A 12939-nucleotide genomic window follows, 5' to 3' on the forward strand; every position below is an offset into this window, starting at 1 on the left:
TAAGTTCTAGTTCCTTCTACTACTGTTTTTGTTGTGGGATCTTGGCTGGGTTGTTTTCTCTCCTCAGGCCTCAGTTTTCCCATCTGGAGAATGAAGAGCTTGGTCTTGATCTCTGCCAGGGCTCTTCCAGTCCTCCTGCATCTCCTCTCAGACTTCTCCGTCTAATTGTGCCCTCGCTGTGTGGCATTCCAATGCCAGGGCTGCTTGGGGTCTTGGGGTGAGAGGCCTATACACAGAGGTGGGTGGGTTAGGACTTGAATCATTTCATTGACTTTCCCTTTATCCCTGTGACATTCTTAGAAATTCTAGGGCATGGAACTTCTTTATTTCACTAAACATTTATCTTGTAAGCAATGGGGAGATTTCATGCCCACCCTTTTGAGAACATTTATAATTTATGTGCACATTGGTAGATGGTTTGGCAGGGGCTATGTCAGAAATCCCAGACCTTACAAATGGCCAACAAGCACAGGAAAAGGTGGTCAGTATCATTAGTCATTAGGGAAATGCAGATCAAAACTATAGTGAAATATTACTTTACACCCACCAGGAGGGCTGTATTAAAAAAGGGAAGGTAGTAAGTGTTGGTGTGGAGAAATTAGAACCCTTATGCATTGCTCATGGGAATGGAAAATGGTGCAGCCACTGTGGAAAATAGTTTGACATTTCTTCAAAAGAATTACCATATGACCCAGTAATTCCACTCCTAATGTGTATCCAAAATAACAGGGAACAAGTATTCAAACAAATACACCCATGCATGTTTGTAATAGTACAGTTCATAATAGCCAAAAAGGTAGCAGCAACCCCAGTAGCCGTCAGTGGATGAATGGGTAAACGTGGTGGTATATCCCTATCATGGACTCTTCAGTTATAAAAAGGGAATTAAGGACTGACCAGCCTGCAATGTGATGGACCTCAGACACGTGTTAACTGAAAGAATCAGGCACAAAGATGACATACTGCACGGTTCCATTTACATGAAATGTCCAGAATAGGTAGAGCCATGGAAATGGAAGGCAGATTAGTGGTTACCAGGGTTCTTGAGGAGAGAGGAGTGCCTGCTAATGGGGTCGGGGTTCTCTTTGAGGGAGTGACTAGATGTCTTAGAACATGGTAGAGAAGCTGGTTGCAAAGCATTGTGAATGTATGAAACGTCTCTGACTTGTTCACTTTAAAATGGTTAATTTTACAGTAGGGGACTTTTACCTCAATTTTTAAAAATGAGCACGCAAGAATTGCTCACACGCATGCATCGCAAACCTGTCCTCTGCTCCTGGTGTCATTGGAGTGAATATCTGATTGTTTTAGAGTCTAGACCAGGGGATTGACCAATTTTTTCTTAAAGGGCCGGATACTAAAAGATTTAGGGTTTGTAGGCCAAAATTGAAGAGTTTATGAAGGTACTTACATAATCACGTAGAAATGTAAAAGCTGTTCTTGGTTTTGGGACCTTAAAAGAAAAGAAAAGAAGAAAAAAAAAACACCCCAGGGGCTAGATTTGACCTATGGGTTAGACTAGCCCTGTGCTGTAGGGCTGTAACGTGAGCCACATTTGTAATTAAAAATTTCCTACTTGCTACATTAGAAGAGTAAAAACAAGTAGATGAAATTAATTTTAATTATATCTTATTTAACCTCACATATCCAAAATACCCTTTCAACATGTGAAGAAGTTATTATTTTACCTTTTCGGCACTTTTTGGTTCAGGCTGGCCACTTTCTGGGAGCTCAGGAACCACATGTGGCTGGTGCCCACCCTGGGGCCCTTGAGACCCTCAGGGGAAGTACTGAGTGGAAGGGCTGTGCTTGTGGGTTTTTCCTCTCTCTTGGGGGTGTCTTGCAGACAGCCTGTGTCAGGGGATTCCTGGAACGGTTCTCTCCTGCTCTTACTCCTGTTTGTGTCCTCTGCTTGGTGTCTCTTGCCAACTTTTGGGGCTGCTTTCTTTGAACGGCACATCTTCTTACGGACTCCTTTTAGCAGTGTTTGAGGGCTCTTTGGCTCTGATCCCCACTCCCCCTCTGGAAGCAAGAGAAAGGAGGGTGCCGGTAGGGCCTGTCCTGGAGGGAGCTGGTGAGAGCCTGGGGGGCAGGCTGGCATGCCCCCTCCAGGCATGCTGCTGGCTGCGGTCACTGCATTCTGACACAGCCCTTTGTGTTTGGGAGTGTTTTGCAGCTGTATTCTAGCTGCTTTTTTCCCTGTGTTCTAGCCTGCTACTTGACCTTTCTCTCTGAGTTCTTTTTCCTTTGCCACACAGAAGGACTACAATCAAAGACCTATGTTCCATTCTTGGCACAGACATGCAGGGTGACCCAGGAAGGTCACTTAGGTTTTCGGAGTCTCGTTTTCCCACCTATAAAGCTGGTGCCCCCATTCTGTTTCCAGGGAGTGGTCTGCTAATGGAATGGATGGAAGGTGCTGGCCAGGCCTGTGGAGGTTGCTGAACCCCCTTTGTGGTAATTAATATTCCAGGAAGCACGCTGACAGCCTGTTGTGTGGGGAGTAGCTTTTGTTTGGGCTGTTTCCTGATTACTAGAACCCTGATGCTGTTTAGCTGAAATAAAGAAATTTGACTGGGAATGTTTATCTTTAAATTGTTCCCAAGCTGCCATTTAGTCTTGAAAGAGAAGAGACCTTGCAACCAGAGAAAAGAGACGAGAGAGGTTACATCCTCCGGCCAACATCCTAAACGGGGGGGGGGGGGGGGGGGGGGGGGGGGGGCAGCACAAGAGACGGTGAAGAGCACTGGATGCTAATTGAGAAGCATTTAACCTGAGAAAACAGGCTTTTCCTTTAGGCTTGGCAACTCACTCTCCAAGTCTCCCTTTCCCATCTGAAATGACACAGTTGGACCAGGTCAGTAGTTTTCAGACTTGCACTAAATCACACGGCCTTCACTCAGAGGGATCTCCTATGGAAATGCCATGTGTGAAACAGAAAAAGTGACATGGTTCTGGGTGACATGAGGTTGGAGTCTGGAACTTGGCCGCTCAGCCACCTCTGCTTCCTGCCTGTGGGGCCCCCGGTCATCTCTGGAGGCTGGGCGGGGGGCAGGTTTGAAACCTGCCCCAGACTTTGTGGTTCCTCCAGTTTTAGCAGCTTAGGCTTCTGTGAGATGATCTGTAGACGATCTCACAGCTGCCCTGGCATGGAAGCTCTGAATGCCCAGCCTCACCGCTCCCTTTATATTATCACTTCCTTTGGGGGCAAGAGAGCTAGTGGGTTGATTTGCTGGCATTTTATCTCTGGAGACTGGAACTGGAATCTTCCAAACCACTTGCTGGTTTTCCATCAGGGTCATCCTAGTTCACATGAAACCACAGCCTGGTTTTTGCCTGGAGCCTGTAATCCTTCCAGCTCCCTTCTCCCCTCATGCTCAGCTTGGCGCCTGCACCCTTTGCTGGGTGGTGGCCTGCCTGGTCTTTGGGGGGAGCTTGCAGCGGGAGTGAGCAGATGGGCGCATCGAATCCTCCGGAGCCTTCATTGTGCTGCGTCACGTGCCGTGTACTGTGATCGTCCCGTTCCACTCTCAGCAGCTGGGGAGGGCCGGGTAGCAGCATGGGCGCTGTAGAGGGGGGACGTGGAGTCTCAGGGAGGTGGAACTGCCTGTCCGAGGTCACCGAGCTGCCTAGTGGTGGGGCTGGGACGTAGAACCTAGTTCCACACCGTTCCCGTGCCAGCCTTTGTGAGACTGGGAACCTGTCTTCCCTCCTCTTGGGAAAGCTGCTTGAACTTATTCCCCTGGTACTATTGCTGTAGGAGGCTGGGCTATTGCAAACAAAATCAAAGCTGCGCAATGGACTTCTACTTCCTAGCCCTGGGAGGAGGGGCCTGCAGGGGCCGGGCGATACCCACCCCCCATAATTAAGCAGGTGAGGGGTTGTCCCCAATTAATGGATGGGGCTGCTGAGACCCAGTTCAGTGACCTGCCTAGGTTACAGGAAGGCCAGTGTGGGTTTTTCCAAAGTTCTCTTTGACCTCCCTGTGTCTGATAAAAAGTGTTAACCTTTGCTATCAGAAACAGGGCCTTGCCCTGACATGGATTTCTTAGTAGCTGGGGTACATGTGGGGAGGGTAGTGGTACAGGACATTTCACAGGTCATCACGTAGGCCAAAATCTTCTCAGCCTTAGGGTAGCCCCATGTCCCCCAGCGGGCTGCCGGCCTGTGGCAGTGACCACACCTTTGGCACAGCCCTGAACAGGAAGCACTGCTTTTCCCCTAAGGAATTCAGAATCAGGAAATATTGTGTCCTTGATCTCTGTAGGTCCTAAAGCACTGGTTTTATCAGACAGACCAGGGAGGCTGTGTGGCACCCTTCAGACACAGTGTCTTACCTCCAAATGGTCCTGGCCAGTAGCTAAAGGGGCCGGAGGAAGGGGGAGCAACTTCCAGGAGTCCCAGTTGAACCAGAGAAAGAGTCCACGTCTCCTGGGTCTCCAGGTGCCACAGCCAGAGCTTCTGGAGCTGGTGAGTGACCTGGGTGTGGGGAGCCTCAGGGCTCAGTGGGATTGGGGCGTTCGTTTGTCTTCCGCTTGGAGACCTGCTCTGACCTAGAAATCTGACACAGTCCCACTTTTCATGTAATGCGCTCACGTAAGGGAGTGGAAGGGTCGACATTAGGGGCTTTCAGCTCAGACTTGGGTTCACATCCTGGCTCTGTTTTTATGCTGATGGAGCAGGTCACTCAGAGTTTCAGTGTCTCTGTCCTTCCTCTGAAAACTGGGGACTGTATAATGTCCTGGGTGCCTGTGATGGTGGCGAAGATGATGCAAGAAGTGGCAAGCGCCGGATTTGTAAATGCTCGGGTACCTGGGGGGCGCTCAGGAAGTGGGGTTCGTTTTCTCCAACACAGGCCCGGAGAGGGGACCTGCCTCCATGGTTTTGTGGGACAGCTGACCCTCTAGCTCCATTTCTTGTCTACCTCCACGCCCACAGATCAAAAGCCCAAGCTGCCTCCTCTCCTGCTGAGCTGCTTGGCACACCCTAGCAACTTCCTCACAGTAGCCCCTCGGGATCAGAAAGGCCATAGTCAGTTTGCTTCTGTGGGTTTGATTTTCAGAACATGTTCAAGTATAAAGATTGAACTGTTTTTTTGTGTTTTTTTTCTGTTTTGTTTTTTGGTGTTTTTTTTTGTTTTGTTTTTAATGGAGCTGGTTTTAAGAATTTGTAGAGGATAGGAAGTGAAGAGGCCAGGTGCCATTAGCCTAAGACCTACCATTAGAGGGCATGGGCTGCTCCAGAGGGTAGTGGTCAGCACAACAGTCACCTCCGAGCCCCTGCCAAGCTCCGAGAAGTACATAGTGCAGGTCCCATGGATGGCAGTGGCGGATCCTGATTTCAGAAGTCACTTTGCACGAAGTGTCTGAGTTGTCATCAACAAGGTAGGAGAGGATTAAGAGAAGCCACTATACTGCTGGTGTCCTTGGAACAGTTGTCTGGGAATCAAAGTCCTTGTGCCCCTGGGCCTGGTGAAACAGCTGGAAGGTAGAGGGCAGCGCAGTTCTTGCCCCAAATTGATGGGCAGGTGGGTGGGAGATGTGGGCAGGGCATGTCCTGGCCCTTTGGTCCCCAGCATTGATTCACTCACCTCAGCCAGCAGGTCCGTCCTTCCTGTCTCTCTGCTGCTCCCCAGGCTTTACAAATCCCGCATGCTTCCAGGGAGGGGGTTCTCTAGGGTCTAAACAGGTAGAAGAGGTTCCTCGTGAGAGCCTGTGGACAACTCTTCTAACAGGCAGATGCCATCTCAGCAAGCAGCCTGCTGACTCCATTTCCACATCTCCCTTCCTGCTTCGAAACTCTGTGAGCTTAGGGGTCCTCTTTGGGGGAGTTGGACCAGCTAGGGTGGTCATGCAGCCGCCTGTGGTGTGGAGGTTTTCCTGTACTTCAATCGAAGGAGCAGTTCACGTGCTCTGGGATTATTTATTGTGGAGGTGGTGGCATTTGTAGCTAACAGTAATTGCTGTGTACCAGGCCACTGTTAACTCATTTATATTCACAGTGGCCTTATGAAGTAGAGAGATAAGAAACCTGAGCTGGAAAGAAGTCGTGTGACTTGCCCAAGGGCAATACTGTAAGTGGTAGAGCTGGGATGCAAACCCGGACAGTCTGACGCAGGGTCTCCTCCTTCTACTCTTTCCTGCACTGTCCTGAATGGGGTCAGGTGGGCCTTCTGGACATTAGATTTCTAGTCGTGTGTGGCCTTCCTGTCCAGGAGCCAGGGGCTGTCCTGCTGGCAGGGTGAGTATGTGTGCTAGGAAGGGGAGGATGGCGAGAGGATGAGGCCTAGGCTGAACTTATTTATATTTCCTGTCTTTTTTCCTTCTCATGGCACTTTCCCATCCTACCTGTTTCTTAATGGGAAGCACTGCTTTTTGAGGGAGAGGGTGAGACTCTTGACTGCAGAGCTTTCCTGCAAAGCCCCAGAAATGTGTCCCCACGCATTCTGTAGCATTCCTCCCTTTGCCACAAATGGCGTCATGTTCCAAAAATCCCGCGGCCATGGGCTCCTTGTCAAGACCGAACAGGGAAGAGGCTTTTTAAAATGTCACTTTCTCCCTCTTCCTCCAGCTGTTGCAGTCCAGGGAGGAGCCCTGAGCATGGGTTGGACTTGCAGGGCATGTGTGTGGGCAGAGGGGTGAGCGTGCAGCTGAGCTGGGAAGTGTGGGAGGGGATGACGGAGAGTGGGCCATCAGCTGTGTGCCCGCACCCTCAGTGTGTCTGGGATCTAGGGAGCTCCGTGTGTGGGTTTTGTTTGGGGTTTTTTGTTTTTTGTGTTTTGTGTGTGTGTTGTTTTTTTTTTTTTGAGGTGAAATTCACATAATGTGAAATTAACCATTTTAGAGTGTGCAATTCCGTTGCATTCAACACATTCATAGTATTGTGCAAACACTACCAGTCTATAGTTTAAGACGTCTCATCACCCCAAAAGAACACCCATAACTATTAGGCTGTTACTCCCCACTCCTGGTCCTCAGCAACCACCAGTCTCCTTTCTGTCCTTACAGCTTTACCTATGCTGGAAGTGTCATTAAAGTGGATATAGAATATGCAGCGTTTAGTCTGGCCTCTTGTACTTAGTATGTTTCAGAGTTCATCCACTGGTAGCATGAATCAGTACCTCGTTGGGTTTTTTAATGGCTGAATAATAGTCCAGTATATGGGCATAACACATTTAGATTACCTGTTCACCTACAGATGGATGCTTGGGCTGTTGCCACATTTTGGCTGTTGTGGTTAGTCCTGCTGTGAACGTTCATGTACACGTTTTATTTGAACATCTACTTTCAGTTCTTCTGGGTAGAGACCTAGGAGTGGAATATCCAGGTCCGGTGGTAATCTGTCAGTGAGCTGTGTTTCGAATCAGCACATCAAGCCAGATGCCAGCATTGCAGACTGCCGGGTGGGAGGACAGAGCATATGGTGCTGCCCAGACCCCGGTGTTCCTCATTTGTAGGAGTCTAGGATGGAGAACTGGGGGTACGGGGCAGCCCTCAGGGTTACAAGCATGGTGTGCAGCATCGAGGAGGTCGTAGAGGTGCTGTGCCCATGCACCCGGGTGGCTGAGCTGCTTTGAGTGTCAGTCCCTCCTTTCCTTTTTATCTAACCTGAAGATGAGTGGAGCTGCCAGGAAGGAGCTAAGTGGGGGCTTCAATATTGGTGGGAGGGAGCTGAGGGAGCATAGGAGTGGAAAGCCAGACAATGTAGGGAGCCGCTGGAGCGCTCTAGTGGTGAGATTCATGGGGAACTGCTGCTATTGGGCTTCCAAAAGATGTTGGGGTCACTTAGAGGGAAGAGATGATCTGGCCTGTTCACTACTCTGTTATCAGTTTTCAAACTTTATGTCTTTAGGAGTAGAGCACAGAGCCCCTTGAAACAACATGGAACTCACATATGTGAGGGACGGGAGGAGAGGACGATGCCACCTGTGAGCCCACCCCCACCCCGAGCCCCGCCCCACCCCACGCTCTGCAGTGGCTCCTGAAGCACCACCTCCCATTGTCTCCGCTGTTTGAAACTCACTGTTTTACCCTGACCCCCGCATTAATACTTTTTAATAGAGTGAAATATTCGATGCATACAAAAGAACGTAAGTCGCATCTACGTACAGTATACGTACAGGATTCCTAAGGAACACTCAAGATGCTTGGTTGTTCCAGTGTTTCAGCCTCCCTCAGTGGCTGGCCTCCAGCCGAGGGACCCATACTGGGTGTTGCCTGTGTGGATGGAGCCCAGTGCCCTCTCCAGGCCTCCCCTCCTCAGCAGAGCCTTGCCTCGCCCAGAGGAAGGGTTCCCTGTCTGGTGTGTGGGGGAGTCCTGTTTCATTTCCAGATGCACTATATGTAGTACAGCTGCCGTGGTCAGTCTGGTGGGAAATAAGCAGCCTTTTAAGGTAGTGCTGTGGAGGAGGAAGGAGTCGGAGTAGAAACTTAGAGATGGACCTGAAAGCTCATTTGTGTTGTGACAGCATGAGCAGAGTGCTGAGGGAAGCAGGGGTGTGGGGGCAGAACGGGCCAGCCACTGACCTGAGGATTTGCAGGGGTGGGGGTGGGATGATGGTCAAGGCCAGTGGTTCTCAAACTTTTTGTTTTGGGGACTCCTTTATGCTCTTGATTGTTGAGGCCCTCAATGGGCTTTTGTTTATGTGGGTTACATCTGTAGTATTTGTTGTGCTAGAAATTAAAACTGAGAAATGTTTAGAAATTTATTAATTTATTTAAAAATAAAATAAACCTGTTACATGTTCACATAAATAACGGGTATATTTTGAAAAATTACTTTTCCAAAACAACAAATAAATCTGCTAAGAAGAGCCACACCATTTTACCTTTTTTGCAAATCTCCATAACATCTGTCATCATGAAAGATAGCTGGATTCTCCTGTCTTCTGCACTTCGTCTATTGTGATGTCATGTCACATAGCCTCTGGCAAACTCTGCTCTACACCGGGGAGAGAATGAAAGTGAGGAACGGAGATGAGGACTTCATAAAATAGTTTTGGCTCGTGGACCCCCCAAAGGGTCCTAAGGACTGTGGTACTTTGAAAATCACTAGTCTAGCTCAAGTAGGAGCATTTGCTGGAAGGCCATGATGGGAGTGGCAAGGAGGACTCCTGTCATGATGGAGCTGACGCAGGTGCAGAATCCGGGCGAGGGCCCAAGGCAGCCCCCTCAGAGTGATGTGTCACACGTGCAGAGGGCAGAAAGTGATAAGGGGGCCACTGGGGACAGTGCCCGCTCTCTCCAACGGCAGGCGCGCTCCAGGACTGGCTCACCCTTACTTCCTGCCGCCAAGGGCTGGCTCTCTGAAGAGTAAATGAAATGCAGGTACACGGCATGTGGTAGGGACTCAAGGTGAAGAGTATGGGGTAGGTTATATTCTCCTGAGTGTACAAACAGGCGTCTGAGGCTCAGAGAAGGAGGTTGCTTTGCGGTTACATTCCACCAGTGCACTCTGCAGCTCCTGGAGGGGAGGGGTCAGAGGTGCCTGGAATGTTTTAGGATGGAGATTAGACTAGTGACGGGGCTGGGTTCTGTTGTGGGGAGCGAGGGGCAGCCAAGGACTAACAGACGGGGGCAGGCAGCTCTCCTTGGGGCTCTGTCACTGATTAGCTTTGTGGCCAGAAGGCGAGATGACCCCGATCTTTTCATCTGTTCATTTAGCGGTGCTTGGTAATTTCTAGGACCCCAGCCCAGTTCCTGACCTGGAGCTCTGGACATGTGAGTTGGAAGGAAGCATGGCAGTGGCCAGGTGGCACTTCTCCTTTCCCTGGAGATGCAGGGTTGGGGCTTGGGTCAGAAGTCAGGGCTGCGAGGGAGATTCAGGTTCCTTGGTCTCAGAGTGATGGTTGGACCCTGAGCCCTCTAAGCATGTGTGTGGGAAGGGGATTCAAGGGTATCTTGGAGGCCGGAGAGGTCTGTGTGATACAGTTTGGGATTATTTATTTATTTATTTGAGAGACAGCATTGAGCGGGGGAGGGGCAGAGGGAGAGGGAGAAGCAGACTCCCCACTGAGTGGGGAGCCCAATGTGGGGCTCCATCCCAGGACCCAAAGGTAATGAATGACCTGGGCCAAAGTCAGATGCTAGCCAACTGAGCCATCCAGGCTCCCCTCCCTAAATTTTAGGAAGAAGTTTGGATCAACCCTCAGAATTTTCATCAGGAAAATTACCTCTTCTTTTTGAGACTACAGTGCTCCTCAACCAGGTCCTGCCCCTTGAATTCAGTGGCTGTACAGGAATTTCGATGTCTATAGTGTTAAGTAAGGGAGTTTTCCCCATGGACTCAGATCTTTCAGCTATACCGCAATCTTTGTTATGACTATATTTTTTATGGCCTCTGTTAAAGAAAATATTTTCTCTGCCCCTTTCTTCTCTCCATCAACGTGGAAAGGCTTTATGGAAAGGCCTATGTCTGTTTCCTTTGAGATGTTTTCAGCTTGAGATCTGCTCTGTGTGGCTAGTACCGCGTGCTGCTGAGTCTGCTTACGGGGAGCCTCTTGGGAACCCCCTTCCAGTATCTCCTTCAACCAGTTTTCCTTTTTTTTTTTTTTTTGGCTTTTGAAGAGTTCATTTTCCACACTTTACATTGATAAGGGGTGTTTACCTCTTCGACCTTGAAAAGCCATCACCAAACTTATATATCAACGTTCACAGCCACCAAAAGGTGGAAATGACTCCAGCGTCCAGCAGCAGATGAATAGATAAACAAATTGTGGTATGTTCATAAACGGAATATTATTTGGCCATAAAAGGGAGTAAAACACACACACATACCACAGCGTGGATGAACCTTGAAAACATCATGCTAAGAAAAGGGAACAGTCACAAAAGATCTCTCGTCATCTGATTGCATTCATACGCAAGGTCCAGAATAGGCAAATGTATACATACAGAAAGTAGATTAGTGGTTTAGGGTGTGGGGTGGGGGTGGGGAATCGAGGGTTTAGGGAATGACTGCTAAAGATTACAGGGTTTCGGGGCGCCTGGGTGGCACAGCGGTTAAGCGTCTGCCTTTGGCTCAGGGCGTGATCCCGGCGTTATGGGATCGAGCCCCACATCAGGCTCTTCCGCTATGAGCCTGCTTCTTCCTCTCCCACTCCCCGTGCTTGTGTTACCTTTCTCGCTGGCTGTCTCTATTTCTGTCGAGTAAATAAATAAAAAAATCTTTAAAAAAAAAATTACAGGGTTTCTTCTGGGGGTGGCAAGAGTTTGGGGTTCTAAAATTGATTGTGCTGATAGATGTCCTGCAAACCATTGAATTGTACTCACTTTTAAATGGGGGAGTTGTATGGTATGTGTATCATACCTCAGTAAAGCTATTACGGAAATACCCCCAAACAGTTACTACCCCACCTCATTCTTGGTTTGTGCTCATAATTCACATCTTACCAAACCATTATCTGACGTCTTCATTTCCCATCTTCTTGTCGTTTTCTGCTTGACATTTGCTGTCCACACGTAGATAATAGCACAGGTTCCACCTCCATTCTACCCTGTCCTGGTTACCCCAGGTCCCACTGGGCACACTGTATGGACATGGTGTTGGCCTCACCCTCTCAGACTTGCGGTCTGGTCAAGTATGTGTCAGCAGCACGGAAGCACTCTCTGCGGAAACCAAGGGGCCATCCGATAACACTTTGTAGAGCTCAGGTCATTGTTTCACCAAATATTTATTTATTGTCTTTGCCTCCGCCCTGTGCTGCTTCTGATTTGCCGAAGGGTGGGACCGTCTGCAGATTGTCTAGAGGTTTGGGGCCTCCGAGCTAGCTCCGGAGGTGTGGGCCCTGATCACACCGAGCCTTGTGGAGTTCCTGGGATGTGCCCTCTCCTCGAACCGTGCTTCCATGACACTGCCAGGCAGGGTGACACTGTGTGTGAGGCCCTGTTGCCTCCTCTGGAGGGAAGCTGGAGCCTCTGCCCGTGCCAGCTGGCCTGACGCTGGCTCAGCTCTGCCTACTTTCCCCAAGCTCACGTCTCTGACTTCAGTTTCTGAAGTTGGTCCTTTGCTCGCCTCTCACAGGAAGTCTCTCCCGGGCCTCCCGTCTCTGCCCCTGGTGCCAAGTTCCTTTCCCTTCGTTCCACTTTTGTGCCTTTGTTTCATTGTGGGTATTTCCGGTGGCTTTCTTATCTTTGCATCGATGGGTTTGCGTCGTGGCCTTTGGCACCAAAGGTCGATAAGCTGCATTTCTCCTGGGTTCCAGGGTCACATGTCTTGGTGTAATTAATAGGGTCCCAACTCTTTCCCCAAAGTATCCCTGTTTAAATGGTAAATTATAGGGTTACTCTACTTTCTCTGGGGTGGGGAGGAGTGGGAGCCTGTGCTCTCCCTTACTGTTTGCACAAGTACGAAAGACTCCTCCTTCCAGGGAAGAGCCCCACAATTTCCGTCAGCTCCTAGAACACCTCAACAATCCATGGTGCCCAGCCAAGCTGTGTGGGCGGCTCTGTGGACGGTGGTTTGTGGTTGGTTCATCCCACAGTGATGAACTCGTCATGGGTGCTGCGCACGCCCAGGCCCTGGACCTCGGCTGCAAGGGTGTCTGGGGAGATGCTGTGTGATGTGCGGGTCAGGACTAGACCCTCCGGGAGACCATGCTTCCTGTTCAGATGGCTCTAGCCTTTACTTTTGGAAGTGGCTCACTGACGTGGAGCAGTGCGGGGTGGTTACAGGCCAGCTAGGGGCCAGGTGGTGGCGGTTCAGAGCCTGCTTAGACAGGTCACTTCAGTGTCCTTGCATGTCAAATGGAGGTGCTGATGGCATATACCTCATAGGTTTGTTGTGAAGATCGGAGAGTACATGAAGGGTGTGCAGCAGTGACCAGCCTCGTACGCTTTGGCTGTTAGCTCTGAGGACAGTGGGAAGCAGGACAGGTGTGACGAAGGGAGGAAACCGATGGGCATTTTTACCTGACTCCCCAGTATGCTCACTTAGATGGAG

The 12939-nt window shown here is 49.8% G+C and overlaps 1 protein-coding gene across 8 annotated transcripts in view; it reads left to right on the top strand.

The window, feature by feature from the left end:
• The window catches only part of MPRIP (myosin phosphatase Rho interacting protein), a 150669-nt gene that overhangs the window by 4719 nt on the left and 133011 nt on the right, over positions 1-12939 (top strand). The window lies entirely within an intron of this gene.

This window comes from Ursus arctos, unplaced genomic scaffold (genome assembly GCF_023065955.2).
Source record: "Ursus arctos isolate Adak ecotype North America unplaced genomic scaffold, UrsArc2.0 scaffold_14, whole genome shotgun sequence".
NCBI lineage: Eukaryota > Metazoa > Chordata > Mammalia > Carnivora > Ursidae > Ursus > Ursus arctos.